A 22,311-nucleotide genomic window follows, 5' to 3' on the forward strand; every position below is an offset into this window, starting at 1 on the left:
GAGCCAATAGAATCTCATAATCACAAGGAATACATTGGATTAAGACAACTCTCAAACTAACCCTGTTTAAGATTATAACCCTATATATTCCCAATTTTTTTTCTTGCCAGTTTTATTTTCTATTGCTTTCAACTAAATGCACCCAACTAATACCAGCCCTTCAGAACATTGTGTGGTATGTGGTGCATATAAACACTCAGTAAACATTGGCTATTGTTGTTAATGTTATGTAAGCCTCCGAAGTGTACATCTTCCCATGTCTTCTCCAAATTCTACTCCTCCCTAGTATAAAAGAGCCACCACCAACACCCTATGGTCAGAGGTAGAGAAAATTTTAGCAAAGAAACATACAGCTTGATGCTGCAATATTCACTGTTGGTCCTGAGACGTTTTGATTACAGTCTTTTCCAATGGACTATTAAGACTTGAAAAATCGAGTTCATTCCATGCTCTAGGTTAGGTCTAATTTTTTAGTTATTTTAAGATATGGATTAAGTCAGAAATTATAGGACACTATGGAACTGGGAGACCAATGAAAACAAAGTATTCTGATGTCCCTTTATTTTACTTTGAACAATATTATATTGACACACTTATTTCAACTTTATATTGACACACTTATTTCAGCCCTCTGCTTGTTGAAATAATATTTTTCTATACGAACAAGCAGACCTGGACTCTACATCTTCAGGCAGGGTAGACCTGAAGGGTTTTTGTCTCATTCCAGAATCTGCTTCATGGAAGGAAAGTGCTTTGACTTTTTTACAATCACTCCGAGGGCAAATACTATGGGCAATGATTACACCTGATCCTAACTCTGTTACTTCATTCAAGACTGGAGTAAGAGTAGGTCTCTCTATGTTCTTTAGTAGCAACAATAAATAGCAAGCTGGCACAACTTTTGAAGAGAGATTTCTTATAGGAACTTTGCAGACATATTTGCCATTTTTTTGTGACAATGCAAACTATATTTCTTAGAGGTGACTATAGATCTTAGTGGGAGTTGCTTCTACAAAATCAAAATTTCTTTGTGTTACTTGTTTCCCTTATGAAGGGGGTAAATCATCAAATGAATTATAATGGACAGAGGATGTTAGACAGGTATAGGGTAATCTGACAATTAACTTTCCAGGAACAAATGGCCTTGTCCTACATCCTATGTTATTATAACTAGTCCCTGATCAGATTGTAGAACCTCATACCAAATCTCAAAAATATTAAATTTGTATACCTGATAAGAAAAAAAAACCCAAGAATGTTGATCTTTTTACCCTTTGGAATTGTTTTCATAAAGGTAACTGACTATAACTAAGCAAAGGTTTTTTCTGGGTCTCAAGCTTCCCAATCAGTGTACAGTAGTAAAGGTTACAATCGTATGTCTGTAATATTAACCTCCTTTGGCCTTGGGGCATATGAATGAAGTCTGGGAGGCTGGAGTCATTACTGAGATAATGAGAGATCTGATAACCATTCTTCAGTCCTTCTTTGGACATGCTCTGCCACCTGGGCATCTACTCAGTGTCTAGAATGAGTGCACAGTGCAGCCCATCAAGAAGTTAATGGAGGAGTTCTAGATGTCCACAAGGACAGGGCAAACCCTAGTGAGTTCAGAGGAAGGTGTTGGAGGAAGGGTTAGAGGATGAGATCTCCTTGTGGGCACAGATCTGGATGATGGCTCCAGATCTCTGTTTTCACAAATTTGAGACACTCCTTTCCATTTGCAGTGGATGTGACTTTAAGTGGCCTCAAAGCTAGCAGCAGAAGGACTGCCCTGACAATGCATGTGTACTCTGAAAATTAGAACTTCATTAAAACTTCGGAACACCTGATTTGAATTGTTTTTTGGACTTGAAATTCATTTTCATCATCACAGTATACGTTTAACATATTGCCTTCATAAGAAAAGAAAAAAGAGCTTTTCTTTAAATATAATCTCATTCTTATAAATTTTAAAAGGCTATAAAAATGGTTTTACTTAATTTTACCAACAACATTTCTAGTCAATGGTGACTCAAGAATATGAAGAGAACTTTGTTAAGGTCTTGATCAGGAATTGTGACTGACCATTTCAAGCATAAAAAGCAATACTAAAAAAAATTACGAAAGCAAGCTTAATTTTCCTATTTAAAAAATTCAGTTTTAATTGTTGTTGGGAAGTTTCATATAAATTTAATATGTAGAATCATGTCTATTCATAGTACAAAGAGAGTGCAAAGAAATATTTTTTTCACCAAGGCTTTTACCTATAGATCTTCCTCAACTTACGATGGAGTTGTCCCATTAAACCCATCATAAGCTAAAAATATCTTAAGTTCATCAAAAATGAATTTAATACTCCTAACCTGCCAAACATTATGGCTTAGCCTCACCTACCTTAAATGTGCTCAGAACACTTACATTAGCCTCCAGTTGAGCAAATCATATAACACAAAGCCTATTTTATAATAAAGCATTGGCTATCTCATGACATTTATTGAACACTGTACTATACTAAAAAAAACCCAGAGTGGTTGTATGGGTTCAGTGTATTGGTGGTTGACCCTCGTGATTGCATGGCTGACCGGGAGGTGTCGCTCGCTGCTGCTGCCCAGCGTCATAAGAGTATCAGACCACATATCTCTAGCCCATGAAAAGATCAAAATTCAAAGTATGAATCTACTGAATACATATCACTTTTGCACCATTGTAAAGTCAAAAAATCATAAGTAGAACCATTGTAAATTCGGGATTGTTTGTATGCATCCCAAATCCTCTGATTGACTGACATGTGCCATAACGTAAAAAAAGATTGGAAAGCACTACTCTAACATAGGCATTCTAACGCAATTAGCTAAGGAAAAAATGGCAAAATAAAGGGCACTGCAATTCAAATTAAGCTTGCCTTAAATTTCTACAAATAGGACAGGAAGAAAATTAGTTGGCTAGTTATTCTCCATTTGTCCTTCCCATGTCACCCCATCCATTTTCTCCTTTCTTTCCCTATTCTGTGCAGAGGACTGGCTTGATCCTTATTGACTCTGTCAGCCTTATTCCCTTGCCCTCTGACTTGCCACTGAATCGACCAGTGAGAGGCATTAGCAATCAGAAAGAGGAGAGGGATGTAGGGTTTTCTTCCTCTGCTCTCTGCTAAGGCATCAGGATTCTGGTTCTTTCATTTAAAAATGCCATGAGGCCTCCCTGAGCCTCTGATACCACCTGTTATCCACTGCAGCCCTTCCTGCTGTTGCTAATCCCTGGATGCCCTAACATACCTTGTTGATTTCCTTAACCTTGGCCTTGCTCCTGCAAATATCCCTGTTATTTCAAAATCCCTGCTGACTGTGCTGGTTTCCTGCCAAGACCTTAACTGACACAGTCGTCTGAGTTTTCAACCATTCTCATAATTAATGTAAGTCTATGAGTCATAATATTACCAATCAGTATGTTTTTAGGGAATGATGACTAGTCTAGTGCAGTGATTCCCAAATACCTGTCATTGCCAGACACTCCTGCCAATATATGACAAAGTCATCATTATTACAGTGATATATGAAAAATAAGTGACATAACAATGTGAAGTGTTTTCATAAACAGTTAATTTAAGTGAAGGGAAAAAGTATTTTTTTTTCTTTTTTTGTAAAGTAAAGGTGATGTTAAATGGCAATTTTGTATTTTCTTAATTTGGAAAAATTTTAAAGTTTGCAATTATCTTAGACACCTATTTTAGAAACTGTGTTTATGGGTACACATATATAGATATATGCATATATCTATAGCTAGATAAAAGATAGATTATAAATCTGTGAGATCTATAATTCTGAAAATCTCCCGTCTCATGTGTGGAAAATGGTAGGAGTGTTTGTAGGTAGACCCAGCTTGTGAAGACCTTGGAATACTTTAGTAAGGAATAAGGTCTGTGTTCAATTGGCTTTCGGATACTATTGACAGTTTTGGAGCACAAGAATGACATGATCATATATGTTATAAAGCAATGTGGAGAATTGGTTGTAGCCAGCTGAGACAAATGGCTAGAGATGGAGGTCCCCTAGAGAAATATTGCAATAGTCCAGGTGCACAAAATGACAGTTTCACTAAGGAAGTAGCAGAGGAAACATTAAGAAGTGGTGGGGAGTGAGTGGTGCTCAGACTTGAAAATTCCTTCTGAAGAAGAATCATTAGATCTTAATGGAGAAAAGAGTCAAAATTACTGTGCATATTCTCATTGAAGTGATTGAGTGAAGTCTGTTGACCTTTGGAATGGAACGTGGATTGGTATTGATTTTAGCTAATGCCTGTAATTGGAAAAGAGGGAAAAAAATCTCAGAGCAAATCACGGCTCAGTGGAAACTCTTATGCATTTGTTTTTTAATCCCAAATTACTGTCTTTCTTCACACTCTTCAGGATCCCCTGGATTAGCAAATTAGGTAATAGAATATTTTATTAGTAATTAGTGAATACTATGGTAACTCCAGAAGACATCTTGGTTGCATGAGAATTATTAAAAACATGGATTGAATTATTCAAAGGGAAGAATTTAAACAAGAATTTCTCCCCTTCCTTAAATAATCTCTAATTCAATTCCCAGAATCTTAACATTTAACTTAATACCTCTTGGATTGCTAATATTCAGAAACTACTTAAATACTGGAATTAATCCCACTGGAAGAAACTCCTCTGAATTGTCATTTTTATATTTTTTCCACTGCTTGGACACCTATTGAAAAAAAATCTATATATAAGGGACAATGATGAGATTCATATTGACATAAATTGAATATATAATATATAGTTTTGACATTATATATCAATACACAGATTATACATCCTCCTCTGTGTATATGTGTGTATTTGCATAAAAGTAAATAGGATGAAATTCCTAAGAAGATACTTGAAGTAAATAATTGAACTAAATTTATTTTTAAGATTTCATTTTTCTTTTACAACTGGTAATTTTTTTCTAATGTCTAAAGCAGAAAGAAAAAATATGAATCACAATCTCTCTTTACCTTTGAATTAGAAGTTTGATTCCTTGGAGGAGAACTCTGTAATAATGTCTGGGTGCCTTTATTTTTATCCCACAGTTATCAGTATATTGCTATATAAGTACCTGCCAGGAAGGCCTATTTTTTTCTAGTTCAGTAATTTTTTGTGTCTGTTGTTCCCATTTTCAAGTCTCCAAAACTTTTATGTGAATTCTTTCACCACATTTTTTTCATTATTTCCCAACCTTCTTTTTTTCTAGATGGCTGAAGTTTCCAGACATATAACCAGAAATGTCCTAAGAGAATTAATATATAAAAAAATAAAGCTAAGGAAATGGAAAGCAAAGAAAAATAGGCATGTATAATACATGCATATGCACATGTAAACTCATTTTAAACTTTCCTTAAAAAAGTAACAGATGAGTTGATTTTCCTAATTAATATTCTCTGAGTAACAAATATAGTGGAAAAATTATCAAGAAACTTTTTTGTTTTTAATAACTTCCAGACCTAATCTAAGTTCTTAGATTGGGCTAGTCTGTTAATACCATTAATGTCAAGTATTTTCCCCAAAGATTCCTAACATTTCAAAATAAACTGGCTGAAATAAGCCAAATAAGTGATTAAAACAAAATTCGCAATATCACAGGACATTTTATGGGTATGTAAAAATTCTTTTGGTAATGTTTTTATCAGTTAGTTACCAAATTTTAAGCATAAAGGAAAGCTTTAAAGGGAATATTCCATCAGGTTTGAGTGAAATACTCCACTTAAGGGGCAAGAGGGGTGTTTAAAGCAAAAGTGCTGTAGTTAATATTTCTTTTCCCTTTTTTCTTTTGAGTGGATTAATGAATGTTGTAATTTTCTAACAGTTTGCATATCTCTACTTAAACAGCTCCAGTGGGTAAAAACCCCTATTTCTGGTTATCTTAGAATATGGTGTATCTTCACCTTTCCCCTAGTTTGTATAATTTTTGTGTTCATCTGTTTTATTGATGCTGGACATAGAGGAGGGACTGTATACAACCGAGCAACATCTCTGTTGTCAGGATATTGGTAGAACCTGGATCCATTTGAAGACATTTCAGTATCCCATGGCCAGTTCAGCATGTTAGAAAATGCTAAATGCCAAGAGTTCAGAACAAGACAAAATTACAGAGAGGATTGTAGGGTAGAAAGAGGAAGGTAACGATAATATTAAAGGCAAGATTTTAAAAAAACATATATATATATATATACACATGTATATATATGTAGCAGATTAAATTTGACTGTGTAATGGGAAGTATTGAGAAAATTTTCAGATAAATATTTTCCTAAATAATAATGTTATTGAAATATTATAAAGTTAGGGATGGCAATCAACAGTATAATTTAAGCAAATCAAGAATGCCAAACTTTATAGTAAAAAATTTTGTTAGTAAAATTATAATTTTTAAAGGGTAACATTCTTAACTTTTTCTAGTTCAAATAAAGTTTTCTGTTCCTAGTGTTTTGGGTTGTTAAAAACAGTATTCATTCTATTGTATTCATTAGTGAGAAAAAAGTTTGGTGTTTTATCCTCTGCCCAACCAGAATATCAGTTAATATCTGCAAATCTGCAAAATGAGAAGTGATTAAAGTGGACATCATGTTCTTCTCTAGCTCTCTGATGTGATGATTTTACTTAGTTTATTTACAGATTTTAATTAAAAGGGGGGGAGCTGAATTTAATTTTAACAGGATGACTGAATACCTCTACAGTGTGCTTTAAGATCAATTGACATTTTATTGCCTGTACTAGCTGCCAGATTTCCCCTATTTTTCTCTACTTTTTATAGCCTAAAGGACACTAAATCTAGCACTCAACTTCTAGTAGTCCAAGTATTTTCAACTTTAAATCTATGTGTTCTTGAATTTTATAATCTCATTAGGTAGATGGTTGAGGAACATAAAGTATGAACACTAATCTGATACCCAGATGACAGAACATTGGAAAGACTGCCAGCACAGCATTAAAAGACATAGGCAATCGAAACTGCCAAAAGAAAATTCTATTTTGTGAAAGGTGGGGTATTTGGAAACGGGTCATAAGACATTTGACTAACTATGCTAAATTGTTTTTGTATGGCGTCTCTTTTAGGCAATAATCCAGAAATCAAAAACCTACTTTATGCACTACCCATGGTAAGTGGCTTAGTTAAGTAGTATTTGCACACTGCCAAGTTTGCTTTCTAATTCTAAAATTTCCCTTCCCCCCTCCCTCCCTCTCTCCCTCCCCCCTCCCTTCCTTCCTTCATTCCTTCCTTCCTTCCTTTTGTCTATCTTCCTTCCTTTTTTCTTTTTTTTTTTTCATTTCTGCTCACTCATTTGTTTCTATATATGGTCAGAATAAGACTCACCAGCTTTGCATAATACAAAGCACTCAGTGAAAGGGAGCTAATATTATTTTGTGTAGTATAGGAGCTCAAAAATAGTCACAAATATATGCAGGCTTTATTTTATGATGTTTCCTTTAAAAATGCACCTTACCTCTAATTTTACTAAACTAGTCTTATTTCTAGCCCAGAACAGTCTTGTTCTTTCCTTTCTCAACTGCTGTGCCTAATGTTTCTTGTACCTGGAATCATTGTCTTCCCTTCTGCTTCACATGAAACACTTCCTTCTATGCTACAAAACGCAGGTCAAATTCTACCTCTTTTATGAGCCTTTCCTGATAATTCCAGCTGAAAGTGATCTGTTTCACTTCTAGATTCTTTTAACACTTGTGGTTGGATTGTTAATTTGTCATTTACTATTTACTGCATTTCAGTAGAAGTTAGGTTCCTTTTATGATGCAAATGTTTAAATGACATGGACCAACTGGATCCATCCCCAAGCTGGGCATATTGCTACTGCAAGGATTGAATTCAGTAGTCTGGGTTCATTGTGCAGGGTCCCTCCTCCACAAAAAGGGCAAGAATACGCAGGCCAATTACATTTCAAGTGGATTTGTGCATCTTAGCTCCAGCTTAACCTTTTTGAACGAGATGACTGTCTCTTTTTTGTTTGTTGGTTTGGATTTTGTTTGTTTGTTTTATTGGGGTATAGCTGCTTTACAATGTTGTATTAGTTTCTGCTGTACAATGAAGGTTCAGCTGTATGTATACATATATCCCCTCCCTCTTGGACCTCCCTCCCCCCACATCCCACCCATCTAGGTCACCACAGAGCACCGAGTTGAGCTCCCTGCGCTATACAGCAGGTTCCCACTAGCTATCAGTTTTACACATGGTAGTGTATATATGTCAATCCCAATCTCCCAATTCATCCCATCCCCCTTTGCCCCCCCCACTGCATCCACATGTCCATTCTCTACATCTGCGTCTCTATTACTGCCCTGCAAATAGGTTCATCTGTACCATTTTTCTAGATTCCACATATATGCGTTAATATATGATATTTGTTTTTCTCTTTCTGAGTTACTTCACTCTGTATGACAGACAACTACCATATGACCCAACAATCCCACTACTGGGCATATACCCTGAGAAAACCATAATTCAGAACAATGTTCATTGCAGCACTATTTACAATATCCAAGACATGGAAGCAACCTAAATGTCCATCGACAGATGAATGGATAAAGAAGATATGGTACATATATACAATGGAATAATACTCAGCCATAAAAAGGAACGAAGTTGGGATGACTGCCTCTTAATGGTATTTTTAATGTACACAGTACTTTCTACAGTACCTTACAGGATAGAGGAATGCAAGGTGATGGAGTGGAAAAAATTATGTACTTTCTTCGATGGTGAGACTTCTTTTCATTAGACTCTGAGCTGCTAAAAAGGAGGGGCTAAGTTTTTATACCTTTGGTTCCTAACATAACCACGAATACATGGTTGGTGTTTAGTAAGTGTTTGTTAAGCTCAGCAAAATTTTGGAATCAAACACACCTGGGCTTAATACTTCTGTTGCTTTTAAGTTTACCTCAGGCAAGTTACTTAAACTTATGAGTCTATTCCTTCATTCATAAACAGGAGATAATAATATTTGCCATAAAGTTGTTATGAGGACTCAATAAAATCATGTTTGCAAGGCACCTAGAACCGCTACTATATACAATTGATATTAGAGAGTTCTTCTTTCTCATTCAAATAATATATGTGTATATATATACACACATATATATGTGTGTGTATATATATATATATATATGAATTCATAGAGGAATGAAAGGGATATTCTACCTATCAGGATTGGCAAGACAAAAAAAAATGAGGCAAGCAAGATGCATTTGGGAAATAGTTTGTTTTTCCAACTAATACTTTTTGAACCCATACTATGTGCCATATTATGTCCTAGGGATAAAATAATGAATAAAATGGAATGTGCATCAGCAAGACCCAGTCTAAGAGAGAAGAAATCTTCAAATAGCCAATAGTCTGAGTTAGGATTAAGATACTAGGTATGGCAGTTTTAAACACGGCCCAGAAATATTTGACAGTCCTCCTGTTGAAAGGATGGACTTGTGGCCAATTTGACTAATAATGCATGACAGAAGGGATGCTGTGTGAATCCTGCGGCTAGATCCTCAAAGGCCATGCATCTTCCACCTGGTTCTCTTCGACTGCTTGCTCTCAGGACATTGCCCTAACAACACTCCCTTTAGGAATCTGGTCATCATGCTTTGAGAAGGCCAGTTCACAAGGAGAAGCTACTCATCCAAGCCCAGATATGAGACTGACAAAGCATACAGATTATTCCAGTCCTTAACTGTTTGAGTTTTCCTACCTGAGTCCTCAGACATTGTGGGACAGAGATGAGCCATCCCTGCAGTGCTCTGTCTGCTATTTTCCATAGAGTTCATTAGCAAAATTACATGGTGGTCGTTTTACATCACTAAATCTGGAGTGGTTTGTTACACAGCAATAGTAACTGGAGCATTAGGTGATACCTGGGTGAAGGTGCTTAATTCAAAACCTGGCCAAATACTATGAGGTCGTTATCACTTAATTATTAAGTGATAATGGTCATTATCACTTAATAATATTTTAAACCCCTCTAGTTGAAATTATTTAAATAGTTTTCTTTCTAAATAAGTGTAAAATAACCTGTAAGAACTTGTAGGTCCAAGTGATGAGAAATAATTAATAAATAATAGAAAATTTACCTATTTTTTTCTGATAAAGGAGATTCCTTCCCAATGTGAAGTGCATCCCTGAATCTTTATTATGAAACTAAAATATAGACCATAAAGAGTTATGGTTAACGTAGAGCTATATAACTATTTCTAATGGTTAGAAAATGAAAATTTTCACCAGAGGAGAAGGTGTAGTTGTGTGATGTGCACCCCTGAATTAATAACCAAATCTGTTAGAAAATTAATTGAATTGAAACTTGAGTTACGCTATTCAGAGTCTAAACTTCTTAATATGGTATTCAAGACCATCTAAACTCTGATCAGAGCCTCATCCCCACTACTGTCCTCTGTCACCTGAATCCCCAGCCTCTCCAGACTGCCTCTCATTTCCTGAAGACTGTACACTTTCACACCTCCATGCCTGGGCTCAACTCCCTTACCTTATACTGGGGTCACCCAAGTGGGTGGGCTCACCCCACAACCTCACCTACCCTGATTCCAGAGACAGGCTGACCTTGCTTCTGTTTGCTCTTCTCTACATTGTTAATATCTATAGTTAACACTTACTCTGCATTAAGCTAATTCTGCATTTGTCTCTTTCCTTCACCAATGGAAAATCCTTCAAAAGAAATAGTCGTTCTAATTCATCTTTGTATTCCCATGGTACCCAGCTTAGGTACTTAATAAAGATTTCCTAATAGTTACAAAATATATATATATAGGAAACTCTCTGAGAGAAGTTTGTGATACAGCAAGAAGCATTCCAAAAACATTATCAGAGTCTCCATCCACTCTTTAATTCCAAAGTTGAAAAACAAGAACAAAACCAAAAATTACTGTACTTTGTTGAAATAATAAACTCCCCAGACGGTGAAAATCACCAGTTTGTTTTGGAAAACATTAGTGTCTCTATTTGTGAGAACTTCTGTATAATTCCCATACATAATTTGGTTCCACTTGTAAAATCTGCCTCAATGAAAAAAATGAATGTATGTTCTGGCAGCCCTCATAAATGTCTCCTCTGCTGGCTCAGCAAAGAAATTAAACCAAACCATAAGATATAAATCATATACTTTCTTGGTACAGAGCCTAGCCTTATTTCTTTACCTTCTATGTCTCTAGCTTATATATTTAAGACTAAATGTTAAAATTTAATTAGCAAAATTAGTGCAATATTTAAGACTGAGTATATGAGATGTTATAAATTATTTTAAAATTCTGAGGAAAAATATTAAATAAACATTATGTCTGTTGCATATCTTTCCTGTGCTTCTTGGATCATACTTTCTTCTTGTTGTTTCATAAAAATGTTCTTATTTACTAAAAAGTAAAAATATCTTTATGTAGTATCATATTATCTGAATAAACTGCAGATTAAAGTTATTCATGAACAAGGAACTAAAAATGTTCCAAAACAAATTGGAACTTTTTTATTTCATCACACCTATAATTTCCACAAACTGTAAAACCATAGCATGTACTAGTTGCTGTTGTCTCTTCTGATTCTTGGCTTAGATTTTTTGGGTCTTAAACTTGGCTGTATTTTCTGAAACTTGAAGCTTTTCATCATCTCCTTATGAGTTGCAGCAACACATGTCATTAATGAAGAGAGTTGGGTAACCTCCCTTGCTATTATTCTTAATTCGGCATATGACAGACACCAGCAGCAATTAGGAAGATCTGCCTAAGGCATAGAACATTGAAAATAATATCTGATGACGCAAAGAGGATTGATGTGGAAAAAAAAAAAGAATTGTGTAAAGGAGAAATTTAATGTAAAAAGAGTGTTCACATATTGGAGGAAAAAAGAACAATGTATAATCCAGGTAAACTATAAAGAGTTACTGGAATTTAAGAAAACTTAAATAAAAAGTATCGAGAAGTAAACTTTATGCTTTGACAAATCTACAACTAAGTGGTAAAGCAGTATTAACAAATGAAAACCACCTCCACACTTTATTCATAAGCCATAAGATGTATGAGCTAGAGAAAACTGCTGATGGTGGAAATAGTCAAAGGTAGTTCAAGTTAAAATGGATATCACGCAAAGGTATTGCTTATTACTCTCCCATTAATGGTGTCTGTTATTATTTTGTGTGTGTGTGTTATAGCACTTCCAAGCTTTTACACTCTATGCCTGACATTTTCACTTTTACTCTATTAAAGTTTTAATAATTTTTACTCTTTTTTTTTTAGTTTTAACTTTTATAAAGTCTTTTGGGATAACTTACAGAAATTCATGAGCACAGGGAATTATGATCATTGTATTTTTATAGAGAGGAGATAGTGAGAAGGAAGGAACATTTTAAGAGAGAAGGACAAGGAAGCAGAAAGAATCTAGAAATCATACAAGAGGAGAGAATTCTAGGAGTGTGAATGAGATGAAGAAAGGGAAGTAGTCAGGATAAAAAGAGTTCTCCATGCCTTCCTTCCGTCCTGTTTTTAAAAAACGTAAGGTTTCTTTTCAGGGCAGGACACATCCAAATACACTGACAGTTGGATAGATGAAAGTCAGAACTCTTTCTTACAGCTCCAAATGAAAGAAGGCTGTCAGGCAGAGCCGCATAAGCACTTTTACCCTGGGACAGAGTAACAGCAAGCTGGAGCTGTAGGGAGCAGCCTCTGTATGGCGAACTTCTGGGTTTAGTTTTTAGTCCCTGTGAACTGGCTAATTTGAAATCTTCTGTGGACCCCCAGGGCATTACGGGGTGGAAGGTTCTCCCTCGTTCTGATTCCTGGCCCCATGGAGATTAGGTTAAGTGCACTGTGGTTCAGAGTATGAAAGCCCAATAAGGGAAGTGGTCAGGGTGCAGACTTAATTGGTTGCTTCAGAAGGGGAGCTGACCAGACTCTACCCAGGACCTGGAAACCGGGTCAAGACAGCATAAAAACAATCAAACGCCGTTATATTTCACTTACCTGGACCAGAAAGGGAAATATACATATGTGTGTGTGTGTGTATACACACACACACACAAACACACAAAGAGAGTGAATTAAACTCTAAATATAAAGAAGGCAAAGAAGAACAGAGAAAATATTAATAGCAGGGAAGGAAAAAACAGTAGGTTATCTCCTGAACCAGAGATTCGTTATGAGCTTATTTTCTTTCTTAACCTTCAGGGTCATGACAACTGTTTCCTTACACTCTTTCGACCCCGGGCGCTGGTTGTCAAACGGGGCGGCTCAATTTTGTGAACATCATATCTTGGCCCATAATCATCCATTACTCCTAATACATTTTATTAGGATTTAAATTAACAGTTTAGTAATGAGCTGGGTCTCCCCCAGAGTTCTATAACAACTGGTAGCTAAACAATTAGAAATGACAATTAATATTTCTACCTTTATTCAGCAATTCCCCAGTATTTAAGGTGAGAAACTTTAAGTAATCCGATGTGTTTGTGAGGAAGAGGAATGGAGACAACTGAATACTTGTGTGTACACATAAGATTTGCTTTTAAAAGACTCAGTTATTATTATTATTTTTAATCTCTGGCAAAGGTTTTCAAATTTTAACGTGCATAAGAAACTTTGAGGGTGTTTGTTACTGTTGATGCCAGGGCTCTTTGCCCTGAGGGTCACGTCTGTGCAGAGCTCCATTTTTTTTTTTTTTTTCCATTTTCTTTTATTTAAAAAAAATTTTTTTTAACATCTTTATTGGAGTATAATTGCTTTACAATGGTGTGTTAGTTTCTGCTATATAACAAAGTGAATCAGCTATACATGTACATATATCCCCATATCTCCTCCCTCTTGCACCTCTCTCCCACCCTCCCTATCCCACCCTCTAGGTGGACACAAAGCACCGTAGACTCAGTTATTTTTGATTCACCCTTTACTGGGCTCCACTGACCACACGAGAGCTTCCCTTGGATACCAAATAGTCATATCAAACTTAACTTATGCAAAACTAGAAACCTAATTTCCACCCCACACAAAACAAGATAAGGCAAAACAAAACAAGACAACTTCTTCCCAAAGTCTTTTCCATTTCAGTAAACTGCAGCATTTCTTACACAAAAAATCTTAGGCTCCTCCTTGTCTGTTTCTCACACTGCCTACCCAGCCATCAGTGATAAAATTTAAATCATGATTTAAAATAAAAATCGTAGTGAAATATGTCATGGATGATGTTATATTGTAGACTAGATCTGTTGCTCACATAAGTCATCTGCCTTATTACAAAATGAATAAACTGGGGGAAAAGAGTGTGAATCAAAGAGAAGAGGATAACCATTCAAAAGATATCCAGAATCCAATTCCTTTCTCTAATTCCATTGCTAACCCTCTCATCCAAGTCACTCTCACCTGTCATCTGGATTATTACGATAACCATTGAACTGGTTTCCCTGTACGTAATCAATGTCCTCCTGCAGTCTGTTGTCCACCCAGGAATCAGAGTGACAGCTTTAAACTCTAAATCTGATCACGTCACCCCTCTGCTCAAACTTGAGAGAAAAGCAAGCTACAAAGGCTTACAAGGCACTATGGGATCTGAACTCCCCCCCCCCCAATCGCTCTGACTTTATCTCCTACTCCCCCTTAACTCATCTCTGCCATAGGAGCCTTTTTGATTTTCTGGAACATCTGATTTGTGGCATTCCCCTGCCTCAGTGACTTTGCACTAGTTGTTGCCCTGTCTGCAATGGTCCTTAGGGATTCTGCATAGTGCACTTACTTCCTTTGGGTTTCTGCTCAGTTGTCACTTTACTGGCAAGGCCTTCCATGACCACCTATAACATCTGCCATCTCTCAGCACTTTCTATCACGTTTACCCTTATTTTATTTTTCTGCAGAGCCCATTTATTATCACTTGATATATTGTGGATTAATTTCATTGGATTATTTGTTTAATTTCTGTCTCACTTTGGTGAAATATAAATTCCATGAAGTTAGGGACTTTGACTTGGAAAGAACAAGGCATGCCTCATTTTATTAATTTATTGCTAGCAGAATAAATTGTACTTTAAAGGGAAAGATGTTTCTAGAAAAAAGATTCTTTTGATTTTCTATTCAATATATGTAAAGAGATAAAGATCCTATTCAATATATGTAAAAGAACAGTTAGTGGCTACATTTGTTATACAAGATTAGTACATTTATTGTGCATTCATAAGCAGATTTTGATGCATAAATGTTATTCTGGTACTAAAAGAGCATGTAAGAATCTCAGTCATTATACTTTATTTCAACTGGAATACAGTGCAAACCCTTCCTACTTTCATTTTTTCTTTTTATTTTCAAGCTAATACATGTTTATTTTCATCCTAGCATCTTAATTTGCATGGAACATGATGAAACTTAGATTTGCTGAGAGTCTTGTTTTTTTTTCACACACACACACTGTATTTTATTTTTTACAAGAGATAAATAAACTGACACCAAGCATTGTAAATGGATGACCACAACAAAAGCAACAATGATTGCATTTACCAAACACGAAACACACTATACTATCTCATAATATTGACATTCAGTCCAGTAATCCTCCACTGTAACAGCTCCTTTACTTTGCAGTGAAAATTGATTTGTATATTTTTTGCCTCTGAGTCCTTGTGGGATTTTTTTTTTTATTCAAACAGAAAGTCACAAAAATTATAATCATCTTCATCAGTTCACTCAGTCCCATGTAATTAATTTTTTTTTCATCTTGATCTTTTGTTAGCACTTTTATGAGTTCATCAGTTTTCCATTAGAGTTCTGAAAATGCTTATTCATTCAGTTCAGCAGTATAGTCAGTTACCAGAAACCTGTACTTGTCAGAGTCTTTTCCATGAATTCCTTGAAGATGAAACCCTTTTATAGGAACATTTTTGCAAAAGCATCAGAGTACACCCAGAACTGTCTGTAAATGACAAAAGACTTAAAAATGACCATGGTTAAAGATTTGATGGAAGTTCATAATAATGCAATTGACAAGAAAATTTAGTTATTCCTGAGATATACATTTTAAAGTAATAACTACAATTATGACTTATGACATTATACCAGAACATATAAGATTTTTAGAAATTTCAGGTAATGTCTGAAACATTTATATTAACATATTTCCATACAAATAACCCAAAGAAAGTTTAGTGTTAGTTGGTTTTTTTCTTTGTTTGTTTTTTTGTACTGCAGGTTCTTATCAGTCATCAATTTTATACACATCAGTGTATACATGTCAATCCCAATCGCCCAATTCAGCACACCACCATCCCCACCCCACCGCGGTTTTCCCCCCTTGGTGTCCATACGTTTGTTCTCTACATCGGTGTCTCAACCTCTGCCCTGCAAACCGGCTCATCTGTACCATTTTTCTAGGTTCCACATATATGCGTTAATATACGATATTTGTTTTTCTCTTTCTGACTCCACTCTGTATGACAGTCTCTAGATCCATCCATGTCTCAACAAATGACTCAATTTCGTTCCTTTTTATGGCTGAGTAATATTCCATTGTATATATGTACCACATCTTCTTTACCCATTCCTCTGTCGATGGGCATTTAGATTGCTTCCATGACCTGGGTATTGTAAATAGTGCTGCAATGAACATTGGGGTGCATGTGTCTTTTTGAATTATGGTTTTCTCTGGGTATATGCCCAGTAGTGGGATTGCTGGGTCATACGGTAATTCTATTTTTAGTTTTTAAGGAACCTCCATACTGTTCTCCATAGTGGCTCTATCAATTTATATTCCCACCAACAGTGCAAGAGGGTTCCCTTTTCTCCACACCCTCTCCAGCATTTGTTGTTTGTAGATTTTCTGATGATGCCCATTCTAACTGGTGTGAGGTGATACCTCATTGTAGTTTTGATTTGTATTTCTCTAATAATCAGTGATGTTGAGCAGCTTTTCATGTGCTTCTTGGCCATCTGTATGTCTTCTTTGGAGAAATGTCTATTTAGGTCTTCTGCCCATTTTTGGATTGGGTTGTTTGTTTTTTTGATATTGAGCTGCATGAGCTGCTTGTATATTTTGGAGATTAATCCTTTGTCAGTTGCTTTGTTTGCAAATATTTTCTCCCATTCTGAGGGTTGTAATTTCGTCTTGTTTATGGTTTCCTTTGCTGTGCAAAAGCTTTTAAGTTTCATTAGGTCCCATTTGTTTATTTTTGTTTTTATTTCCATTTCTCTAGGAGGTGGGTCAAAAAGGATCTTAGTGTGATTTATGTCATAGAGTGTTCTGCCTATGTTTTCCTCTAAGAGTTTGATAGTGTTTGGCCTTACATTTAGATCCTTAATCCATTTTGAATTTATTTTTGTGTATGGTGTTAAGGAGTGTTCTAATTTCATTCTTCTACATATAGCTGTCCAGTTTTCCCAGCACCACTTATTGAAGAGACTGTCTTTTCTCCATTGTATATCTTTGCCTCCTTTGTCATAGATTAGTTAACCATAGGTGCGTGGGTTTATCTCTGGGCTTTCTATCTTGTTCCATTGATCTATGTTTCTGTTTTTGTGCCAGTACCATATTGTCTTGATTACCATTGCTTTGTAGTATAGTCTGAAGTCAGGGAGTCTGGTTCCTCCAACTCCGTTTTCTTCCCTCAAGACTGCTTTGGCTATTCGGGGTCTTTTGTGTCTCCATACAAATTTTAAGATTTTTTGTTCTAGTTCTGTAAAAAATGCCATTGGTAATTTGATAGGTATTGCATTGACTCTGTAGATTGCTTTGGGTAGTATAGTCATTTTCACAATATTGATTCTTCCAATCCAAGAACATGGTATATCTCTCCATCTGTTGGTATCATCTTTAATTTCTTTCACCAGTGTCTTATAGTTTTCTGCATACAGGTCTTTTGTCTTCCTAGGTAGGTTTATTCCTAGGTATTTTATTCTTTTTGTTGCAGTGGTAAATGGGAGTGTTTCCATAATTTCTCTTTCAGATTTTTCATCATTAGTGTATAGGAATGCAAGAGATTTCTGTGCATTAATTTTCTATCCTGCAACTTTACCAAATTCATTGATTAGCTCTAGTAGTATTCTGGTGGCATTTTTAGGATTCTCTGTGTATAGTGTCATGTCATCTGCAAACAGTGACAGTTTTACTTCTTCTTTTCCAATTTGTGTTCCTTTTATTTCTTTTTTTTCTCTGATTGCCGTGGCTAGGACTTCCAAAACTATGTTGAATAATAGTGGTAAGAGTGGACATCCTTGTCTCGTTCCTGATCTTAGAGGAAATGCTTTCAGTTTTTCACCATTGAGAATGATGTTTGCTGTGGGTTTGTCGTATATGGCCTTTATTATGTTGAGGTAGGTTCCCTCTATGCCCACTTTCTGGAGAGTTTTTATCATAAATGGGTGTTGAATTTTGTCAAAAGCTTTTTCTGCATCTATTGAGCTGATCATATGGTTTTTATTCTTCAGTTTGTTAATATGGTGTATCACATTGATTGATTTGCATATATTGAAGAATCCTTGCATCCCTGGGATAAATCCCACTTGGTCGTGGTTTATGACCTTTTAATGTGTTGTTGGATTCTGTTTGCTAGTATTTTTTGAGGATTTTTGCATCTATATTCATCTGTGATATTGGTCTGTAATTTTCTTTTTTTGTAGTATCTTTGTCTGGTTTTGGTATCAGGGTGATGGTGGCCTCACAGAATGAGTTTGGGAGTGTTCCTTCCTCTGCAATTTTTTGGAAGAGTTTGAGAAGGATGCATGTTAGCTCTTCTCTAAATGTTTGATAGAATTCACCTGTGAAGCCATCTGGTCCTGGACTTTTGTTTGTTGGAAGATTTTTAATCACAGTTTCAATTTCATTCCTTGTGATTGGTCTGTTCATATTTTCTGTTTCTTCCTGGTTCAGTCTTGGAAGGTTATACCTTTCTAAGAATTTGTCCATTTCTTCCAGGTTGTCCATTTTATTGGCATAGAGTTGCTTGTAGTAGTCTCTTAGGATGCTTTGTATTTCTGCGGTGTCTGTTGTAACTTCTCCTTTTTCATTTCTAATTTTAATGATTTGAGTCCTCTTCCTCTTTTTCTTGATGAGTCTGGCTAATGGCTTATCAATTTTGTTTATCTTCTCAAAGAACCAGCTTTTAGTTTTACTGATCTTTGCTATTGTTTTCTTTGTTTCTATTTCATTTATTTCCTCTCTGATCTTTATGATTTCTTTCCTTCTGCTAACTTTGGGTTTTGTTTGTTCTTCTTTCTCTAGTTCCTTTAGGTGTAAGGTTAGATTGTTTTATTGAGATTTTTCTTGTTTCTTGAGGTAGGATTGTATTGCTATAAACTTCCCTCTTAGAACTTCTTTTGCTGCATCCCATAGGTGTTGGATCATTGTGTTTTCATTGTCATTTGTCTCTAGGTATTTTTTGTTTTCCTCTGATTTCTTTAGTGATCTCTTCGTTATTTAGTAACGTATTGTTTAGCCTCCATGTGTTTGTGTTTTTTACATTTTTTTTCCCTGCAATTGATTTCTAATCTCATAGTGTTGTGGTCAGAAAAGATGCTTGATATGCTTTCAATTTTCTTAAATTTACTGAGGCTTGATTTGTGACCCAAGATGTGATCTATCCTGGAGAATGTTCCCTGTGCACTTGAGAAGAAAGTGTAATCTGCTGTTTTTGGATGGAATGTCCTATAAATATCAATTAAATCTATCTGGTCTATTGTGTCATTTAAAGCTTCTGTTTCCTTATTTTTTTTCATTTTGGATGATCTGTCCATTGGTGTAAGTGAGGTGTTAAAGTCCCCCACTATTATTGTGTCACTGTCGATGTCCTCTTTTATAGCTGTTAGCAGTTGCCTTATGTATTGAGGTGCTCCTATGTTGGGTGCATATATATTTATAATTGTTATGTCTTCTTCTTGGATTGATCCCTTGATCATTATGTAGTGTCCTTCCTTGTCTCTTGTAACATTCTTTATTTTAAAGTCTATTTTATCTGACATGAGTATTACTAGTCCAGCTTTCTTTTGATTTCCATTTGCATGGAATATCTTTTTCCATCCCCTCACTTTCAGTCTGTATGTGTCCCTAGGTCTGAAGTGGGTCTGTTGTAGACAACATATATATGGGTCTTGTTTTTGTATCCATTCAGCAAGCCTGTGTCTTTTGGTTGGAGCATTTAATCCATTCATGTTTAAGGTAATTATCAATATGTATGTTCCTATGACCATTTTCTTAATTGTTTTGGTTTGTTTTTGTAGATCCTTTTCTTCTCTTGTGTTTCCCACTTAGAGAAGTTGCTTTAGCATTTGTTGTAGAGCTGGTTTGGTGGTACTGAATTCTCTTAGCTTTTGCTTGTCTGTAAAGCTTTTGATTTCTCCATCGAATCTGAATGAGATCCTTGCCGGGTAGAGTAATCTTGGTTGTAGGTTCTGCCCTTTCATCATTTTAAGTATATCATGCCACTCCTTTCTGGCTTGTAGAGTTTCTGCTGAGAAATCAGCTGTTAACCTCATGGGAGTTCCCTTGTATGTTATTTGTCGTTTTTCCCTTGCTGCTTTCAATAATTTTTCTTTGTCTTTAATTTTTGCCACTTTGATTACTATGTGTCTCGGCATGTTTCTCCTTGGGTTTATCCTGTATGGGACTCTCTGTGCTTCCTGGACTTGGGTGGCTATTTCCTTTCCCATGTGAGGAAAGTTTTCGACTATCATCTCTTCAAATATTTTCTGTGGTCCTTTCTCTCTCTCTTCTCCTTCTGGAACCCCTATAATGCGAATGTTGTTGCATTTAATGTTGTCCCAGAGGTCTCTTAGGCTGTCTTCATTTCTTTTCATTCTTTTTTCTTTAGTCTGTTCTGCAGCAGTGAATTCCACCATTCTGTCTTCCAGGTCACTTATCCGTTCTTCTGCCTCAATTATTCTGCTATTGATTCCTTCTAGTGTAGTTTTCATTTCAGTTATTGTATTGTTCATATCTGTTTGTTTGTTGTTTAATTCTTCTAGGTCTTTGTTAAACATTTCTTGCATCTTCTCGATCTTTGCCTCCATTCTTTTTCTGAGGTCCTGGATCATCTTCACTATTATTTTTATTTATTTATTTTTTTATTTATGGCTGTGTTGGGTCTTCGTTTCTGTGCGAGGGCTTTCTCTAGTTGCGGCAAGTGGGGGCCACTCTTCATCGCGGTGCGCGGGCCTCTCACTATCGCGGCCTCTCTTGTTGCAGAGCACAGGCTCCAGACGCGCAGGCTCAGTAGTTGTGGCTCACGGGCCTAGTTGCTCCGTGGCATGTGGGATCTTCCCAGACCAGGGCTCGAACCCATGTCCCCTGCATTGGCAGGCAGATTCTCAACCACTGCGCCACCAGGGAAGCCCCCATCTTCACTATTATTATTCTGAATTCTTTTTCTGGAAGGTTGCCTATCTCCACTTCATTTAGTTGTTTTTCTGGAGTTTTATCTTTTTCCTTCATCTAGTATATAGCCCTCTGCCTTTTCATCTTGTCTATCTTTCTGTGAATGTGGTTTTTGTTCCACAGGCTGCAGGATTGTAGTTCTTCTTGCTTCTGCTGTTTGTCCTCTGGTGGATGAGGCTATCTAAGAGGCTTGATGGGAGGGACTGGTGGTGGGTAGAGCTGACTGTTACTCTGGTGGGCAGAGCTCAGTAAAACTTTAATCCACTTGACTGTTGATGGGTGGGGCTGGGTTCCCTCCCTGTTGGTTGTTTGGCCTGAGGCAACCCAATACTGGAGCCTACCTGGGCTCTTTGGTGGGGCTAATGGCAGACTCTGGAAGGGCTTTTGCCAAGGAGTACTTCCCAGAACTTCTGCTACCAGTGTCCTTGTCCCCATGGTGAAACAGAGCCCCCCCCCCACCTCTGCAGGAGACCTTCCAACACTAGCAGGTAGGTCTGGTTCAGTCTCCCCCAGGGTCACTGCTCCTTCCCCTGGGTCCCAATGCACACACTACTTTTTGTATGCCCTCCAAGAGTGGAGTCTCTGTTTCCCCCAGTCCTATCGAAGTCCTGCAATCAATTCCCACTAGGCTTCAAAGTCTGATTCTCTAGGAATTCCTCCTTCCGTTGCCAGACCCCCAGGTTAGGAAGCCTTACGTGGGGCTCAGAACCTTCACTCCAGTGGGTGGACTTCTGTGGTATAAGTGTTCACCAGTCTGTGAGTCACCCACCCACCAGATATGGGATTTGATTTTACTGTGATTGCGCCCCTCCTACCATCTCATTGTGGCTTTTCCTTTGTCTTTGGATGTGGGGTATCTTTTTTGGTGAGTTCCAGTGTCTTCCTGTTGATGATTGTCCAGCAGCTAGTTGTGATTCTGGTGTTCTCGCAAGAGGGAGTGAGA

At 36.6% G+C, this 22,311-nt stretch overlaps 1 protein-coding gene across 8 annotated transcripts in view; it reads left to right on the plus strand.

Annotated features, from left to right (window-relative positions):
• GAS2 (growth arrest specific 2) overlaps nt 1-22,311 on the plus strand; it is a 159,753-nt gene that overhangs the window by 9,168 nt on the left and 128,274 nt on the right. For 5 of the 8 annotated variants that reach the window (XM_059931277.1, XM_059931279.1, XM_059931280.1 and 2 more), the window contains exon 2: nt 7,085-7,128. The exons of the other annotated variants lie outside the window; for them this stretch is intronic. The gene's annotated coding sequence lies outside the window, so the exon portion shown is untranslated. The remainder of the gene's footprint in view (nt 1-7,084; nt 7,129-22,311) is intronic. 8 annotated transcript variants of the gene reach the window in all.

The sequence above is a fragment of the Balaenoptera ricei genome, chromosome 8 (genome assembly GCF_028023285.1).
Source record: "Balaenoptera ricei isolate mBalRic1 chromosome 8, mBalRic1.hap2, whole genome shotgun sequence".
NCBI classification, from domain to species: Eukaryota; Metazoa; Chordata; class Mammalia; order Artiodactyla; family Balaenopteridae; genus Balaenoptera; species Balaenoptera ricei.